General features: G+C 43.4%; 1 protein-coding gene across 1 annotated transcript in view; it reads left to right on the forward strand.

The window, feature by feature from the left end:
• THEM6 (thioesterase superfamily member 6) overlaps positions 1-12,722 on the forward strand; it is an 82,454-nt gene extending 69,732 nt beyond the window's left edge. Inside the window, exon 3 of the transcript XR_003854960.1 lies at positions 12,619-12,722. The gene's annotated coding sequence lies outside the window, so the exon portion shown is untranslated. The remainder of the gene's footprint in view (positions 1-12,618) is intronic.
• Positions 12,723-14,610: the final 1,888 nt, after the last annotated feature.

Here is a 14,610-nt window from a genome sequence, read left to right on the forward strand (position 1 = left end):
ATAGAGTGCCAGAAACAAAAAAAACCAACCATAGGACACAAAGCTAAATTGTGAATCATTGAACCATCAGCTACTGTATATGGAATTTAATGAAGCAATTTCCATTTTACGTGCTTTTTTGGCATCAATAACAGTGTCACAAAATTTTGAATTGTACCACTTGAAATCATATAACAATAGAGATTTTACTCAATTGTGAAAAAAAGACATCAATTCTTCTGAAGCAATTGGAGAGCCTGGGTAGTACTCCAATAATCTGATAAGTCTTCCGGGTGTATCAGAGGTCATCTTATACATATGGGGCCGGATTTTAAAAGATACGTGCGGGCGTACATTTGTGCGCGCAACCCGGATTGCACAAATGTACGCACGATTTTATAACATGCACGCGCGTGTAATCCTTTTAAAATCCGCCCCATGCAATTTATTCCAGTAAGCCAATCTATTTCCTTTTGTATCTAGGGATGGTAACTTTCAAATTGGCACGCAGGTGCACTCTGGCACTTGTGCATCAGCAGGCGGCCATTTTATAAAGCCAATGTGTGCAAATACCACTTCTATCGCATAACTCAGGGAATTTTAAAAGGGGCTCGCGCCCACGCCATTGCCAGTTTCACCAGCTCATCCAGTTAACAGCTAGGTCTTCCAAACACCCCCCTGGTTTGATAGTTTGAACTCCTCTCAGTTATCCCAGATCCTTTAAACCCTTGAGAAATGGTTCTCTCTCTTTTTATTTTAAAACTTACACCTCCTCCATAGCAGAAGTAAATTTACATGGCAGGGATGTGGGTGCGCACCCCGAGACACCCATGTCCTGCCCCAGACCATGCCCACCCTCGCCCCTTTTGGAAATCTTTTTGAGACGAGCACGCAGCAGGAGATACACGCGCATCTGGGTGGCTTTGAAAATTCGGTGGACACGCACGAGCCCGACTTGTGCACGTGCCACCCGATTTTGTTGCACGCTGGAGGGTAGATTTTAAAAAATAACGCGATCGCGTACTTTTGTTGGCGCACCAGGCGCCAACAAAAGTATGCTGGATTTTATAAGATATGCGCGTATCTTATAAAATCCAGGATCGGCGCATGCAAGGCTGCCAATTTTGGGCAGCCTGCGCGCGCCAAGCCGCACAGCCTGCCTCCGTTCCCTCCGAGGCCGCTCCGAAATCGGAGCGGCCTCGGAGGGAACTTTCTTTCGCCCTCCCCTCACCTTCCCCTCCCTTCCCCTACCTAACCCACCCCCCCGGTCCTATCTAAAAACCCCCCTACCTTTATCCATGGATTTACGCCTGCCGGAGGCAGACGTAAATCCGCGCGCACCAGCGGGCTGCTGGCGCGCCAAGACCCAACCCGGGGGCTGTTCCGGAGGGCGCGGCCATGCCCCCAGAACGCCCCCGGGCCGGCGCCACGCCCCCGGGCCCACCCCCAAACGCTGCGTCATTCGGCGCCACGCCCCCAACACGCCCCTTTCAGGAAGCCCCGGGACTTCCGCACATCCCGGGGCTCTGCGCACGCCGGCGGCCTATGCAAAATAGGCGCGCTGGCGCGCGTAAATCCGTCCCTGGGCTTTTAAAATCCATCCCATACTTTTTATCTCTGAATATAAGGACTCAGTTTGAAACAAGAGATTTCAATGATATTGTAAGATTGAACAAAGTGCCTAGTTTGTAAAAAAAAAACAAAAAACCCACAGAATTTTTTATGAGGACCGGTATAACTTTCATTCCACTGTTCAAAAGAGTAAAGAGTATTACAAGCTACACAATAAAATTCTGCTATAGTTCGTAGGCCTTTATTGTACCATAATATAAAAATTCCATTTTCCATTCCAGGAAGAGAGTCTTTATTACCCACATAAGGTAAGCAACTAGAAATAGTATGAGTTTTCCCGACCCGTTTATTGATAAATGTCCACACTAATTTATTTATTTGCTTTTCTATACCAACATTCATTGGCACATCACATCGGTTTACAATAAACACTGACATAAATAAAGGATGGGTCCACAGACTTAGAGGAATATATCAGCTTCAGTTATATGTAATGCATAACTTAAAAAAAAAGGAGCAACATATGATTCTATTATTCCTTTTATGCAATTTGGGGCAGATTTTTAATATTACACGCGTGGGGTTACATTTGTGCGTGCTACCTGGCGCACAAAAATGTACACTCGATTTTATAACATGCGCACGCTGCCTCGCGCATGTTATAAAATCCGGGGTCAGCGCGCGCAAGGGGCTGCACACTTGTGCACAAGTGTGCAGCCCCGATGGCTTTCCCCGTTCCCTCCGAGGCCGCTCTGAAATCGGAGTGGCCTTGGAGGGAACTTTTTTTTTGGTCCCTCCCCCACCTTTCCCTCCCTTCCCCTATCTAACCCACCCCCCCCAGCACTACCTAAATCTCCCCCTACCTTATTTCGTTGAGTTACGCCTGCCTCTGGCAGGTGTAACTTGCGCACGCCGATTCGCCATCCCCTGGCACAGGCCGCTGCGCAGGAGGATTCCCCCGAACTGCCGTCACGCCCCAGCCACACCCCCAGACCGCCCCCGGCCATGTCCCCGGACCGCCCATTTTTTAAAGCCCCGGGAGATACGCGCGTATTGCAAAATAGGCTCGGCGAGCATAGGGGTAGGTTTCTGGGGGTTACGCGCGTATCCCTTTGAAAATCTACCCCTATGTGTAGAAACCCAAGAACCATTCCCAAACAAATCTCATTTGGCATGCAAAATAATAAAAACAAAAGTCATTGCAGCTTAACGTAACTGATTTTAGCACCTTTACCCCTGCATAGAAAAGATCTCAAAGCTGTTTTCAAAGCCAAAATATCTCTCACCATCATCTGCAAAATATATAATCATTTTGGAAACAAAGTCATCTTAAATAAAGCAACTTTAGCAAATAAGGAGAGGGGACGTTCTCTCCAAGCTTCCAGCTGCGTAACAATCTGAGTCAGTTTGGAATCCACGTTAGGTTGATATAACTGATTTAAAATCTACTGAAATATAGAAACACCCAATTAATTGATCTGATTGCTAGCCCAACATAATGGGAAAGTACCTAACCAGTTATCTCTTATCTGAGAGCAGGCGGCAAGAACTTCCAATTTATCATAATTCAGCTTTAATCCAGCAAATGAGCCTAACTATTCAGACAAAGTCAATGCAGCCTGCAAAGATGCGCATGGGTCAGTAAGAAAAAAAACCCATATCATCTGCAAATAAGCTAATTTATTTATTTAATGTAGACATTTCATATACCGTCGTTCCATGTAAAGATCACAACGGTTTACGAAGGTGGCATTCATAGCTATAAAATTTAATGTTCTCGGGTACCTAAAAGAAAACCATATATAGTGGATGTTAGTCTTAACTATAGAAACTTTGGGGCCATCAAGTTAAGATATACAATAGTGGGGATAGCTGACATTCTTGCCTTGTGCCACTATAGAGACATTGCTGAAGAAACTACATTATTTATACATTAATCTAGACTGTGAATTAGTCTATAATAGCTTTATCCATTGGATAAAAGAATCCAGGAGACTATATTTGTTCAAAACCGAAAGTAAATAAGGCCATTGTACCTTATCAAAAGCCTTTTCCGAATCTAAACTGAACACAACCCCTTGTTGGCCCAGTACATTGGAAGACCATAAAGCTTCAGATACCCTCCGTATATTATGCACGTCATGTCTAGCCTTCACAAATCCATCTTGATCTGCTTCTATTAATGACAGAACAATAAATGCTAATATGGCCACTAAGACTGAGGCTAAGATATTTGTGTTCACATTTATCAATGATATGGGTCTAATGGGGGGGACTTGTTATGAAGAGTAGCATATTTTCATTACGTATGGATTTGAATTCTGCCTTCCAATATGGATACCATGATTGTCTTTAGAATTTCCTGTTTATCAGTCAGACACACAGTTATGCATCACACACCTGGAGAATATTCCCTACACAATTACAGTGTAGTTCTCTTCCCTTTACCATGAGAAATGATTTTCTGTCCTCTCTCCTACATAGTGTCTGCCTTCCTTGTTGATGCAAAGCAGATGCGGTGTTTCATAGGGATGAGATTCGGCCCAACCTTTTGGTTTGGTCTTCGTTATCGGCCCGCCGCGGGAAAATTTCGTTTTCCCACGGTTCGGGCCTTTTTTTTTTTTTTTTTCGGCCGCCCCGAATTTCGGGGTTAGTGCGCGCTAACCCCGAAAAACGAATTTTCCCGAAATTTCCGGAAAATTCCCTTCACTTTTCCGGGTGGCTGAACCAGGACGAATGCACATCCCTATTTCATGGGATGCGGAACACCTGAAGGGCACGCCAACCTGTTGTCAAATTTAGATGCTGATAGTTGAATCTGAGCCCCCTATATTTACCACCCTTTGGCCTAGATTTTTGATGGCCCGCAAACAAAAAAGGAGCGGGGGGGGGGGATAGTTTGCAGCTGGCTGCATCATGGCGGTGCGGTTTCGCCCGCCATGACACAGCCACACCGCACAGTATCACCCCCCCCCCCCCCCATAATGCCACGGGAAAAGATGTAATTATTTCCCACGGTGCTGCCGGTGATAAATGTGAAAAACATTATCGCCCGCAGCGCCCACAATCCTCCCCTAAATTTGAATAGAAGCACCGTGATGCAGCCGGTGTCGTGTGCGGTAGGGCTTTATTGCACACAATAAGGTCCTAATGCACGCGATAATGACCCGGTAAGTTAGGAACTTAGTACTGAAAATCAGTGCTGAGTACTTAAAGTGCTGAGCAAGTCAGCAGGATAGCAGCTGAATATACTCGGCTATCTAAGAGTTAGCTGGATAAGTTTATCTAACTAACTTTAGACCAGCTGAATAGCAGGTCTAACTCACCCTGCCAACTTACCTGGATAAGGCTGAACATCGGCACTTCTCCAGCTTAAGTAACTTGGATAAGCAGCTCCGCCCCAGAATACCCCATCCCACTCCTCACTTAAATGTTTTCGCCAGATAAAAAGTATCCAAATAAGTGGCTGCATGTGGCTGAATATTGAAACCGTGCCACTTCACCATATAAGTCCACATTTATCCAGCTAAGTGGTGCTGAATGTCGGCCTCCTCTGTACCAACTTTGTCCCCATAACCCCACACTTTTAGGCCACTAAATTTAGGAGCCTATGGAAACTAGGATCCAAAATGTAGGTGTTTTGCCCTAGTACATTTTCAAAAGGGCCAAGTTTAGAGTCTTAACTCCGAATGTTAGGCTCCTTGTCCCTTTGAAAGTTGACCTCTTAGTAAAGCTTTTGTCATTTTTCAGACAGGGCAGGTTCCCAGAATTGTGGGCAGGAACATTTGGTTTGAGGGAAGAGGACAACAGAAGAAGGGCTTACTGTAGGACAAAGTAGTGTTCGCAGTAAATAAATCCAGCTTTCAGCTCTGCCACCAGCAGCTTACTTACCAGCTAATCTAATTCATTTTAGTATCGATCCACAGCAAAAAAAAAAAAATATCCTGCGCAAAGGAAGAGTTTTAGGAGACATCTGATTCCTGTATCCTAAGCACCAGTGACCACTGGAATAGCGTCAATATTCACCACTATAAGCCATGCATAGTTGAATGAGCTAAAGATTTACTCTATAAAAAAAAAAAAAGAGAGAAAGATATGACGCACGTTTTCAAATATCCAGCAGGCTTCAAAAAGGACCAGAAAGCAGCATTGCCCTTAGAATGTGAGGATGAGGAGCAGAGGTCAAGGGAGATTGAAAAGGAATGTATGAAAGTAATTTCTCACTGAGATGGAGTGGAGGGCGGAGAAGCCAGAACAGTGGCAGATTGCTGGCATGCTTCGGCCAGATACGAAAGAGCCTTGCTGGTAGGGAGGGCGAGAAGAGGAAACTTTTGACAGCACAACTGGCAAGTACAAATGAGCAGATAGAGTGTACCAAGTGGTCCTTCCGCATGCATCTTCTGTGTTTCTAATTCTCTATTGGGCTGATACAGTAAAGTCCGCGGGAGAGCGGGCAAATGCCCGCTCTCCCGGCGCGCGCACTGGCCACTCGCCGGTGCGCACGATTCAGTATTCAAATTAGGGTCGGTGGTAAAAATAGGTAAAAAGAGGCACTAGGGACACTAGCGCGTCCCTAGCGTCTTTTTTGACAGGAGCGGCGGCTGTCAGCGTGTTTGACAGCTGATGCTCAATTTTGCCGGCGTCGGTTCTCAAACCCGCTGACAGCCATGGGTTCGGAAACCGGACGCCCAGCAAAATTGAGCGTCCGGTTTGCAACCTGCGAGCCGCAGGCCAACTTCAAAAATTTTTTTTTTTAACTTTTTGTAACTTTCGGGACCTCAGCCTTAATATCGCCATGATATTAAGTCGGAGGGTGCACAGAAAAGCAGTTTTTACTGCTTTTCTGTGCACTTTCCCGGTGCTCGGAGAAATTAGCGCCTACCTTTGGGTAGGCGCTAATTTCTGAAAGTAAAATGTGCGGCTTGGCTGCACATTTTCCTTTCTGAATCGCGTGGGAATACCTAATAGGGCCATCAACATGCATTTGCATGTTGCGGGCGCATTACCACCCAGGAAAAGGATCTGGGCATCATTGTGCCCTCTGCTCCTCATCAGTTAAGTGCATCTAGCTTAGCACCAGATGGTATCATCTCAGGTACTTTTTTCCAGTAATAGTGTGGAGAAATATGTGAAAAATACAGAAACAGTATCTACTATGACATCAAAAGTTACTATTCCCAGCCACCACACCCCCAATAAAATGCCCACAGTCTGACAATCAAGTCATGAATTCTACTGCCTTATTAATCCGATTGACATATTCCAACAGTGTGTATGCATTGCTGAATCCCCTTGATCAAGCAATAGCAACTATGCAGTGTAATGATCCTGCAGTTACTGAGAAGGAACTGTTTCCACATATTCTCAGGCATTACTACTGACTGCTTCCGTGCACTCCTTTGAAACCCTCCGGCATTTCCTCAGCTCCTGTACTGAAAGGGAAACAACTCAGCCATCACTATTACACTTTTCTGGGGCCAAAGCTTCTAAGTATAGTACGTTTCACAACAGCTGTCAGATGTGTTTGGCTCTTAGAAGAGTTGGTGACAGTTCAGTCCATCTTGTACTCCACCAATTAGCTTCAGTGTTTGTTTCTATAGTGCTAGAGTACAGTATGTCTAAGGTGCAGGAGACTGCCCATGCATATCTTACCTATAACCAGCAGTTTACTTTCTAACATGGTACTAACAGTGAGTGCCGTGCCTGACTAGTTACATTCTCCTAACCCCCTCCATCCCCCCTTTTGTGTCCTTTTATAATTTTTGTGTGCGGTGTTACAGTTTGTGGAAAAGTCTGTCTGACTTTGAAAGACGATGTAACTCTGTAGTCATAACAACATAAGAATTGCCATACTGGGTCAGACTGAGGGTCCATGAAGCCCAGTATCCTGTTTCCAACAGCGGCCAGTCCAAGTCACAAACACCTGACAGGATCCCAAATAGTAGACAAATCTCATGCTGCTACCATCCAGGGATATGCAGTGGCTTTTTCCCTATCCGGCTGATAGCAATTTATGGTCTTCTCCTCCAGGAACTTGTCCAAATTTTTTTTATAAACTCAGCTATCCTAGCTGCCTTTACCACATCCTCCGGCAATGAATTCCAGAGCTTAATTGTGCCTTGAGTGAAACATGATTTTTTTCTGGTTTGTTTTGAATGTTCTACTTATTAACTTTATGAAATATTGCCCTAGTTTATTAATTTTTTGAAAGAATGAATAGCCAATTCATTTTTACCTGTTCTATTCTAGTCATGATTGTAAAGACAGCTGTCATATCCCCCCTCAGCCTTCTCTTCTCCAACCTAAATAGCCCATTGCCTCTTTAGCCTTTCATGATAGGGGAGCCATTCCATCGTCTTTATCATTTTGGTTGCCCTTATCTGTACCTTTTCCAATTCATCTATATCTTTTTTGAGATGTGACGACCAAAATTGCACACAGTAATCTAGGTGAAGCCTCACCATGAAGCGACACAGAGGCAAAATGACATTCTCTGTTTTATTCTTCATTCCTTTATAATAATTCCTAACATTCTATTTGCTTTTTTGACTGCTGCCATACACTGAGCCGAGGATTTGAAAAGTGTTTTCCACAATGATGCCCAGATCCTTTTCCTGGGTGGTAATGCCTAATCTTGTGTATCTACAGTGTGGGTTACTTTTCCCTATAGGCATCACCTTGCCCTTGTCCACATTAAATTTCATCTGCCATTTGCTAGTAATAAATCTGCAATTTCATCATTAAATTCTTTCAGAATTCTGGGGTGTACACCATCTGGTCCAGGAGACTTGCTACTCTTTAGTTTGTCAGTCTGCCCTATTACATCTTCCAGGTTCACAGTGATTTGTTTCAGTTCTTCGGGATCATCACCTTTAAATACCATTTCAGTGCCAAAAAGCTATGATGGAAGTAACAAGTTTTATAAATAAAATACTATGACAATTATCATGTGCAGACCATCTAAAACTTTCAGTAATCTTAGCTTCCAGGACATTATAGTGTTCCACTATAAAAAAGAAAAAAAAAAAAGCCAGCATCAACATATTGGTCTGACATTGAAAAAGTTGTTGGGCTTTTACCAAGTGATTGTACTATATTAATTGACCGAGCAATAGCAACTGACACTCTTCCTCTCCTGAAAGATGGGGCCCTGCAGTGCAATTACCTGTATTTCAGGAGTTACAGTTAGTGAAGCCGTTTGGTGGCAAATCATGGTCCTCTGCTTCACACGGTAAATTGCCTGTGGGAATTGATTTGTCAGATGTAGGTGTCGTGATACATCATTGTCATCGTCATTTGTTTATATCATACTTTTCCAGCAGAAGAGTTTAATGCATATCTCAGCAAAACTTGGGAGACATGAGACAGCATTTTAAATTTAAAGAACGCTGACTGTGCCAACTCCTGACAAAATTACTTCAGCCTCTGTTTGGAAGGTGGTAATGGGACTTTAAATTTGGACTTCAGTTAGAATTCAGTCGCTGAATTAAAAACCCAGGTTTCATCTCGAGCATCGTTGATGGATAAAGTCCAGAACAAGACTTCGTACAAAAAAAGACTGAATCCTTAAAAACTGCTAAAGATGCTATTGTGACCATGAAAAAGCTGAAACATTTGGAAAACTCTTTAAAGTATAAAAATTAAGAGAAGTGATATTTCCTAAGGTTAAAAATGTTAGTCCTGAAGAATTTTAAACAAAACTATATGCAAGAGTGTCTTCGGATTGCCTACGAGACCATTCTACAATTTAAGGCATATTTTGTGCTTGTTGAATCTTTAAAATATGATGAAGTTGAAAACATTGATTCACTTCCTAACATTAATCCCACACAAGAAATGTAGACTGCCTGATTTCACTGTCAAGGGGAAAGCTACCTTATTAGTTAATTGTATTATTGAGCTTTATTGGGACTATGTACGGACTTGGAGCCTATATCCAGATGTATCTTCATGCATACAATATAGAAGAAAAGAATTATTGCATATGATTTTGTCTTTTGATGCTGAGTTTTAATTTAATTACATAAGAACATAAGACTTGCTTTACTGGGTCAGACCAAAGGTCCGTCAAGCCCAGTATCCTGTTTCCAACAGTGGCCAAGCCAGGTCACAGGTACCTGGCAGGATCCCAAGGGGTAGATGGAGTCCAAGCTGCTTATCCCAAGACTAAGCAGTGGATTTCTGCAACTCTACCGTAATAATGGCTATTGGCTAATGGGCTTTTCCTCCAGGAACTTGCCCAAACCTTTTTTAAACAGAGCTATACTAATAGGGGTAGATTTAATAACATGCGCTCGTGGCCTACATGTGCGTGCGCACTACCCGGCGCACGCACATGTACGCCCGATTTTATAACATGCGCATGCAGGCGCATGCGCATGTTATAAAATCCTGGGTCGGCACGCACAAGGGGGTGCACAATTATGCACCTTGCGCGTGCCGAGCCGCGCTGCCTTCCTCCATTCCCTCCCCCTTAGCCTGACCTTCCCACCCCTTCCCCTAACCTTTCCTCCCCTAGACCTGCTCTAGCACCCCCAAAAGCTTTATCCTACCTTTTGCGCCTGCCGGCATGCGATCCCTCAACACAGCGGCAGTGGCCGCTGTGTTGCAGGCCTCTGGCCCCGCCCACGCCCCGCCCTACCCCTTTTGTAAAGCCCTGGGGTTTACACACGTCCCAGGGCTTTACGCGCACCACCGGGCCTTTTTAAAATAGGCCCGGCGCACGAAAGGTCGGTTATGTGCGTAAATCCTCTGGATTTATGAGTGTAACCTTTTGAAAATCTGGCCCATAGCTTTCACCACATCCTCTGGCAAAGAATTCCAGAGCTTAATCATGCACTGGGTACAAAAATATTTTCTCTATTAGTTTTAAATGTATTACCCATTCCACTCATGATTTTATAGACCTCTGTCATATCATCCCTCAGCCGTCTCTTCTCCAAGCTGAACAGCCCTAACCTCTTTAGCCTTTCCTCATAGGGGAGCTGTTCCATCTCCTTTATCATTTTGGTCACCCTTCTCTGTACTTTTTCTAATTATCCTTGTAAATGTGAAATTATGTATCAAGGTAAACTGCTGGGTGTTTTTTTTGGAATTCAGATCAAATTGTATTTCTCAAAAGACAATTGGCTCAGAAGTCACCCAATTGCAGAATCCATCACTGACTCCAGTCCACCACTTCTCAAGTTATAATTTCTCTCTTTCCTGGTTTAAACCCTTTCACGTCATGCTAAATATTAATCTTGTGTATTTTTTTAAGCTGCAATTTACTTATTGCTTTTGGGCTGAGAGCAATATGTGTTCACTTATTTAAAATTGCTTCGTATTTCTTTTGGAATTAATATTGTTTTATTATTTGTGGTGCTTTAAATATCCAAGAAGGATGACCTTCGTGTTAATTTTTATAAAAGATAATAAAAAGCAAATACATTTTGAAATAGTTATAATGCACTGCAAAGATAACAAAACTTTTGGATGTGAAGTCAAATTTCATGTTCTGTGCAGCAAGCTGATCCTTCTCTGCAACAGGGCTGTGCTCGAGGGTTTTCTAACCACAAGGAAATCTCAGTAACATATATTGTTCTGTTTCATGTTGCGTTTAAAATGAAACAATAGAAAAAAAAAAAAAAACAAACAACAAATTTCCTTTCATTTGAGTGTGTGCTAAAACCATTCGGTGGATGTTAAATGGCTTCGTGCATGCTAAAAAGTTTTTGCACGTGCTAAACTGAAAAGCAATGACATGAAATGCACATCCCTATTTCCCTTTACACCTTAAAAAAAAAAATATATATATATATATATATAATAAAAAGGAATTGGGACCACAGAAGTTTCCAATCACATTCCTGTCTGAGAGCACATGGGTTTGTCCTTTGGCATCTCAAGTACAATGATGCCTTTGGATAATTCTTAGGCTGGTGCTAGGAAAAGAACATTCAAGGAGTTCTGTAATGGGATATTATATTAAGCCATGTAATTAATGTGGGAACTGCTAGAAAAATCAACAGTGAGTCATAATCCATCAGCAGCAGTAGCAAATACTGCAGAAAGCCAGGGGGTGGAAAAGGCAGCCGGATGAAGTTACCCTGGATAGGACATTCAGCAAACACACCTGGGGAAGGGTTCCACTGAATAGTACGCCTGGTTAACCTTAAAGACGGGTATTCTTCTGACCAGACTGACCCGGTTACCATTGGCTGGACATCACAGAACATCAGCGTAGCCTGGACAAACTGAAACCGGGCCCCGGGAATGCACCCACCACCACCACCTCTTTGTGACTGGGCAAATTCTGTGCAGGCAACAAGTAGCCAAGAGTAAATATAGAAAGGGGAGAAAAAGGAGAAATATTCATACCTGAGGTTTTGCCTGCCTAACTCCAAGAGTTATCCGAGCAAAGCTTTTGAATATTGACCTCACGATTGCCAGAAATTCCAAGGACAATTTTCAAAGGGATTTTGCTTCAGTAAATAGCGTTTTACTTATGAACTGGTTGACTGAAAATAATCTTCCCTCTATATGGCTGAAAGTGCGCGTGCTATTCCACAACTCGTTGCATACTGTTAGCTGCGTTTGGGTATGTTCTGGATACGTGCAGATTGCATTTGCAGCTCTACCACATTTTCCAGGGCAAAAAAAACTACCTGCACACAATAAAAGCAGATGCAAAAGTCAGGGAATGCTTTGTATATCCGTGGCACGTTTCAGAGTAAAAGCGTGCACTACCTTCTCTTTGAAAACTGCTGCAGAAGTCCATGGGTAAAAGCTACCTGTGGACCTTGTCCCAGGGCAGACAGCCTGAAAATCGGCCCTTCCATTTCTGAAATGAGTTGTTGGTCTAAGTCCAGTTCCCGGGGCTGTTATAGAAGTATTCAAGCTGTGGCCCAAATCTGTGAATTCTACTGCCCGCCTCATTACTGATTTGTTGCAAATAACACAAGGAGGCCCTCCATTATTTACTTTCTGATAGGAGGAGACCATTCTCCGCCCACGAACCACTGAATAATGTGCATTATCACACCTGCATGTATTTATGCAATAACAGATTTCATTTTTCCTTGGCAGCTGTTTCTCTGGAGTGTTACTATTGTCCTGTTTCAACTCCCAGTGCTGAGTGCACAGACCTCATCAACTGCACAAAGAATGAGCTTGTGTGCCTGACAACAGTCATGGATTCCGACTTTGGTAAGATTTTTTATTTTCACTCACGTTTGTCTGATGTGCTTGTAGCCCATGCCTTTTCATTGGTAGCTCAAGACTAGTTACATTCAGGTTCAGGAAGTATTTTCAGAAGTCCGTAGAGCAATTGAAAAAGGCACCTTGAAGCCAGGAAACTGGATTGTAAGGTAGTAGATGACAGCAAGAGAGACCAGTTGGCCCATCCAGTCTGCCCTATTTATTCCTGTCCACAATTATAAAGATATATCTCAGCTGCCGGCCATAGAGAGCAACCTCTGCTCTTGTAAGATATCATTTCTTATCCAAGACAGTTTGTGGCATCTTCCTCCCTTGTACTCAACCACATCAGGTAGACCCGCCTTCGAGCTTCCATTTTTAGTTGATATCAGGCCGCTCTCCCTTCCCGTGTCTAACCACAAAGCTTTAGGACAACCTAAGCAGCAACCTCCAAGGTCTCCTTGGCTTTTCTGGATAGTAGCCCTGTATCTTCTCTCTTTCTCTAGTGTAACGTATTTAGGTGCTTTCATCTCATAGGACTTTTGGTGCAGATCCCACCCCATTTGTTAGCCCTTCTGTTGGCCGCCTCCACTCTGTCTGTATCCTTCCAGAGGTACAGCCTTTAGGTCAGCTGAAGAGAGGAATTTACAAAGACAGTGTTGCCCATCCTCGTGCCCTCGTGACTTTGGTTGGATACAACATGGTGCATATCTTCAGTAAGACCGCATGATGTGCTGGTCATCTTATGGCACATAAAGGGATAATGGTAGATACCACTATTCCATGGTGGTCGATATGGATTGGGTAGGGAAGGTTGTAATGGAAAAGATTCCTACACCACGAAGCATGGCTTAAAGGAGGAAAGCTCTCTCAAAGAAGTATTTGGCCCAGCATAGTGCTGTCATAGCAGCTTAAGGTTCTGTTTAAGGATGTGTGAATATTTTGCTTTAAAGCTAAATATTGTAAGACACGTTTTTCCAAACTGTACATATTGAAAACGGCTTTTGACAATACTGGGCCTTTAAGGAAGGTGGTAACGTCCTGGAAAACAGGATGTTTTTTCACCAGCCAGTCAACTAGAAACAGAGAATGCGACCTAACGCAGATAAGGAGCATAGGCCCATCTAGTCTGCCTAATTTACTGCCTGTAACAGCAGGGGGAACCAGTGAGGATTACCCGGCAGTAAAATCCTGCTCGTTTTGCCAGTTAAAAATAATTCAAAGTAAAATTTTTAAATATTTTTTTTGTACCACTTTCAGATCAAATAGAAACTTGTTTAAAATCATTTTTTTCAATCTGTTTATTGTCTCTTAGGGTTTCCCTTTCAGGGAACTGAGAATGTGGTCAGAAGATGTGCCAAAGAATGCTTCGCAACTGATCCAGATACAATCGGGGAAGGACACCCTACTTTTTGCTGCAACAGTGATTACTGCAATAACCGAGGCCTTAGCACTGGCAAAGCAACTGGAATGAGAGTCGGCCCTGCGGCACTACCAATTTGCGTGGCTTCCATCTGCATCCTACACAGAGCTGCATTCTAATGTGCGTGAAAAACATAGGAGAATAGTTTGTCCGTGAAGTACCAATTTCAGCTCCTGGTGGCAGCAAATGACTTAGCGGAGGCTAAGCCTCTTAGCACAATTCATCACATCTCATTAGATGCCACTGTTAGCGCCAATCAATGCACAACTCGTGCTATTATTGTACTCTGGACTGTCCACAGAATATCGTATAGGCCGTGCCTTGTCTTCGAGTGGGTCCTTATGCTCTGGGTTGATATCAAACAGGTCTTCTATCTTCCTGCAGCGTCTTGGTAATAACTTTTTTCTTTCTTCATTTATCAATATTCAATCACTGCCTTTTATTACAACACTAGTAAG

The sequence above is a fragment of the Rhinatrema bivittatum genome, chromosome 2, assembly GCF_901001135.1.
Source record: "Rhinatrema bivittatum chromosome 2, aRhiBiv1.1, whole genome shotgun sequence".
In the NCBI taxonomy this organism is placed as follows: domain Eukaryota; kingdom Metazoa; phylum Chordata; class Amphibia; order Gymnophiona; family Rhinatrematidae; genus Rhinatrema; species Rhinatrema bivittatum.